The sequence below is a fragment of the Bos taurus genome, chromosome Y (assembly GCF_002263795.3).
Source record: "Bos taurus isolate L1 Dominette 01449 registration number 42190680 breed Hereford chromosome Y, ARS-UCD2.0, whole genome shotgun sequence".
In the NCBI taxonomy this organism is placed as follows: Eukaryota; Metazoa; Chordata; class Mammalia; order Artiodactyla; family Bovidae; genus Bos; species Bos taurus.
The window spans coordinates 23,567,355-23,572,841 of NC_082638.1; the positions used below are offsets into that span (position 1 = coordinate 23,567,355).

A 5,487-nucleotide genomic window follows, 5' to 3' on the forward strand; every position below is an offset into this window, starting at 1 on the left:
TTCTGGTAATATTCATTTGACCCTCTAGAGGAACTGTTGCCGTTATAGAAGAATTATTTGTGATGCATTCATGGATAGAGTTGCACTCAATGTCCCTTTATTTTCTGCCAGGTTGGAACTTCTGATTTTCAATGATTCTACAATTGCTGCAAAATGCTTACCTCTCTAAAGCATAGTATTCTCACATTTAATGAAACGTTTCAATGAATGAAAAAGAGTGTGTTTCTTGGACCACTCCCTTATCTACACAGATATTCTGCAGATTTCACTGTCCATTAGCTGCAAGAATGAGAACGGTGAAGTTAACTTGGTATTGTCTTACGTGGGTTACCATACCAAAACAGGGACATGACTTTATGTTGCCAGCACCATCTGAAGGAATGACTACAAATTTGAGATTGCCAAAATTTCTAGGCAGTGTCCTTGACAGTCTGGATAGTCCAACAAGCAGGCATTCTGCTTAGAGGATTTTGATGTGAAATATATTTAGGATCAACCATTGATTTTGATCCCTCTTACACCATGACTTTTCTAGATTATAAAATAAATGAGTCCCTTTTTTTTGATACATGTCTCTATACTACTGGATTTTTGGGAACTGGGGCCTGAAACAACATGCTTAGAATGGGTTCTTGTAGACTGTAAACTTTATAAGAGCAGCAATCATTTTATAATTTGAATTTCCACATTTAACATTCATGTAAATATAATAAATATTTATCAACTTGGAAACATTTCTCAGTAAATAGCAAAGGCAAATTATGATAACAGTGCAAGTTATAGGATATTGTTGAGTAATGTGTAGAGCATTTGATTTGTTATTACATTTTTTTGTTGATAATTCAGTAAGTACTTAAAATGTGTGATTTGAAGGCTGTAAGTTTCAGCTGATGTGAAAGATATATAAGGAAAAGAGGGTAGACCCAAAACACATTGAAGACCTGATATCTTTGCTCACTTTTGTAGCAGGACAAATAGAAGTTCATTCCAAACTCAAGAAAGAGTTGAGGCAAAGTTGTGAGAAGGGGCCTAGCATGACTGAAAATAGTTTGTGTGTTGCAGATCCAGAAGCACAGAATAAGAGAAAAATAATGAAATTACTAAGGCAAACAGATATGTCTTCAAAGAACTTGTTAACCATGCTGACATGCTGCAATCACCACCAGGAATTTATTCTGTCTCTATGGGACAGATAAGCAACATCTAAACATGTATTAGGAAATATAGAGTGTAATCTTGGAGTCAGGAAATAAAGGTGTGTCTTTAAGGACAGCAGAGCAAAAATGACCCTATAGAATACCACTTGTAAACTACATATCTTGTGATGACCATGGGCCAGTAACTCATTATATCATGTTATCTTTGATATCACAGTGGTGGTATAATGGTGATCATGATTTTGGACGTACTACAATACCTATATTTTCAAGGATGAAATGAATTTCTATAATGAAGACAATATGCTGTCTAACCTTTTAAGACTCTATCAGTAACTAATAGAATATAATGTAACTGTGAATGCACTAAGGTACATACCGTGTATTTCCAATTTTGATTTTATTTGTATCTCTTCCTTCACCCATACCATCTTAATTTAGAAATCCATTCATTTCAGCAGGGATGACTTCAGAAATCACTTTACATCCATTACCTTCTTTCCCTTTGTTCTCATTTTCTTGCTTACAAACATTAGATCACATGTCATTTACCTGGGATGCATAATGAGTGTTTTGTTGAACTGCAGAGTTTATAAAACCATGCAGTAAAATAGCCAGCCTTCAGCAATATGTGAACCATAAACTTCCTGATGTTCAAGCTGGTTTTAGAAAAAGCAGAGGAACCAGAGATCAAACTGCCAACATCCACTGGATCGTGGAAAAAGCAAGAGTTCCAGAAAAACATCTATTTCTGCTTTATTGACTATGCCAAAGCCTTTGACTGTGTGGATCACAATAAACCGTGGAAAATTCTGAAAGAGATAGGAATACCAGACCACCTGACCTGCCTCTTAAGAAATTTGTATGCAGGTCAGGAAGCAACAGACTGGTTCCAAATAGGAAAAGGAGTACCTCAAGGCTGTACATTGTCACCCTGTTTATTTAACTTGTATGCAGATTACATCATGAGAAATGCTGGGCTGGAAGAAACACAAGCTGGAATCAAGATTGCCGGGAGAAATATCAATAACTTCAGATATGCAGATGACACCACCCTTATGGCAGAAAGTGAAGAGAAACGAAAAAGCCTCTTGATGAAAGTGAAAGTGGAGACTGAAAAAGTTGGCTTAAAGCTCAACATTCAGAAAACGAAGATCATGGCATCTGGTCCCATCACTTCATGGGAAATAGATGGGGAAACAGTGGAAACAGTGTCAGACTTTATTTTTGGGGGCTCCACAATCACTGCAGATGGTGACTGCAGCCATGATATTAAAAGACGCTTACTCCTTGGAAGGAAAGTTATGACCAACCTAGATAGCATATTCAAAAGCAGAGACATTACTTTGCCAACAAAGGTCCGTCTAGTCAAGGCTATGGTTTTTCCTGTGGTCATGTATGGATGTGAGAGTTGGACTGTGAAGAAGGCTTAGCACCAAAGAATTGATGCTTTTGAACTGTGGTGTTGGAGAAGACTCTTGAGAGTCCCTTGGACTGCAAGGAGATCCAACCAGTCCATTCTGAAGGAGATCAGCCCTGGGATTTCTTTGGAAGGAATGATACTAAAGCTGAAACTTCAGTACTTTGGCCACCTCATGCGAAGAGTTAACTCATTGGAAAAGACTCTGATGTTGAGAGGGATTGAGGACAGGAGGAGAAGGGGATGACAGAGGATTAGATGGCTGGATGGCATCATTGACTCAATGGACGTAAGTCTGGGTGAACTCCAAGAGTTGGTGATGGACATGGAGGCCTGGTATGCTGTGATTCATGGGGTCGCAAAGAGTTGGACATGACTGAGTGACTGAACTGAACTGAGCATTGTTTGAAAATAGAAAATGAAACTAAGAAATGAACATGTAAATTCATTGTTCAAATACAAGAATTGTAGGTATTTGTTGACATCTCCCAATGTAAATTTCAATCTTCATTAGGCTCCATAATCTGACACTTATTTGATAGGTCAGTTTTAATTAGCATGGTTTTCATGTAATGATGATTGTTGATGAGTTAACTTGGAAGAGAGGAGGCAGATGTATAAGCGATCGTTGGTACTGAAGACCATGAGTTGCCTCTGTATTGCAGGTTAGGAAAAGGACTGTTATGGGCTGACATATTGCTATATCTAACTCGAAATTTAGAGGGCTCCACCATCAGTCCAGAACAACTCCTCTGTAATGGAGATACGATGTGGTTCTGAGAAGAAGATGTAATTGTAGTAGCAAAGTCCTCAACATGGCCATTACTTGAGTGTAGATACTATGTGCATGCCAATTAAAAATGCTCAACTTTTTTAAAACAGCAGGCTGATCTACCACAATTTGGTCTGTTTGTCTAACTGATATTGATGATGGAGAAGGTAAGTCACATGGAAATAGGGCACTTGCATTAATGACTATTTGGCTGATATGAGGCTTTTGTATGAAAGGCACACTTAAACTTGTGGAGGCTGAAAATGCACTATCTCCTTTCATTTCTGGAAGAAAATCAGTTACAATCATCTTTGTTGACTCTTGCTTTAACATGTTTCTTGTTATCTCGAACTAATGAAGATATTGGAGACACATTGTTAATCTCAACTCTTCTTTGCATTCTTACTAAAATTTGGGGATGACCTCTTTTGAAATTTGGATTATAGTAGGTCTGTAATTAAAATCAAAGAATAAAGTTATTTAGTCATTTTATAAACCAAGGTAAAACTGACAAAGCTAAGCTATAAAAAATTTATTCCCTTATGATACCAATTAAATAGGATCAAATAAAACACCTCCATTAGTAGTTTTAACAGGTAACATGTTAGAAACAATTATGGTCCTCAACTGAAAGAATGTTGTATACCTACAGTACATACTACTTTAAGTAGCTTCAGGACTTGTATCTGGTTTCACATTGCTAGGGAAGTTTTTTAAGCATCCAATATTTTAACCTCCAGCTATTCTCAGCTTCAAAAAATAAAACTTTTCAATGATTTGTTAGCTTAAGTTTAAATTCTGTTTTATCTACATATGTGAACATGCTTTCTAGGTCACTTGATTTAATCTTACATATTGCCAATAAGTGAAAATTTTGGAATACCTTGCTCAAAAGAGAGTTTTTCTTCTTCCAGAAAGTCAGGTAATGAAGCAGATCTTTGAAAAGTTTGTCACTTTTTGCTAAATCCATAAAGGTTAAACTGTCAAACTAAATTTTTCATATTCTTGATTTCAAATATTCTGAAAGACAACTTTCCAAGACTTCTTTCTTAAAGAGTTTGTCATTGATCACTATACAAGTGCGACTCTCATCCCACCAAATATGTTCAAACTGATCACTTTCAACTATTAAAAAAAAAAGTTTTTGTGGCAATGTGAGTGAAAGAAAATCATTAAGCTCATCTGTTTCAGAGACAAAAGATGTGTAGCATGGCCTTTTTATCACAACTTCCTCAGACAAATCCTGAAAACCATATTCTTCATAGATCTCAAAACTGAGTCCCCAGAACAAAAGAAGATCCAGTGGAGGTTTCTGAACCAGTTGATTCATCTTTAGGAGGCCCATCTTGAATTTCTAAAGAAATATGTGTCATCTCAGAAAAATCTTTCTTCAGATAGTTTTCTCATTTGTCTGATTTTACACACTGCAACTTCAAATGCCGCTTGGCTGGCCTACTGAGAGAAATTCTCTAGATCATCACAGTGGTTCTCAAAGAGAAAAATCAATTGAAGGGTAGCTTTGACATCACAAAGCCACTGGTCTCCTAGCAATTGAAGGGTAATGTTCAACCAGTGTTTACTTCAGCATCAACTTAAAATACAGACTGCTTACAGAAACAGTAACCAAAACCATGAAGCCTGCAAAACCTCATCCCTAAAGAATTTTACACAGAAAACTCACGTCAATAAATCTGCTTGGTTTCTGAAATAAAAGTGATTTGTCACCCTTCTGTACACACATTCTTAATATTCAGTACTGTTACCCACGCAAATTTGGGTCTACTTGTTTCTGTGCAATAAAATCAATCAACTGACTGTGGGTTTCAGTGAAAGCACATGTTTATTGTACGACCCAACAAGGTGTACTACTAGATGGTGCTTCAAATCCCCAAATACTTTCAGGGGAAGGATTTTAATGACAGAGTGAGGGTGGGCCATGTGGTGTGTGATCAGTTTTGGGACATGCTACTAGTGGCCTGTTACTGAGGATATTGGGAGTCAACAACATCGACCACCTGGTTCCAATTACTCTGTGGTCTATGTACTTAAATTTCAGCCTGGTTGGGGCTTTAGCATCTCTAAAACTGTCCACAGGATATTGCCCAGAATGTTATCTATGGCCCTTGAGGAGGAACTAA

The 5,487-nt window shown here is 37.1% G+C and overlaps 1 pseudogene; it reads right to left on the bottom strand.

Annotated features, from left to right (window-relative positions):
* Positions 1–2,996: 2,996 nt before the first annotated feature.
* On the bottom strand, positions 2,997–4,722 carry LOC132344652 (heat shock transcription factor, Y-linked-like; annotated as a pseudogene).
* Between the last annotated feature and the right edge of the window lie 765 nt (positions 4,723–5,487).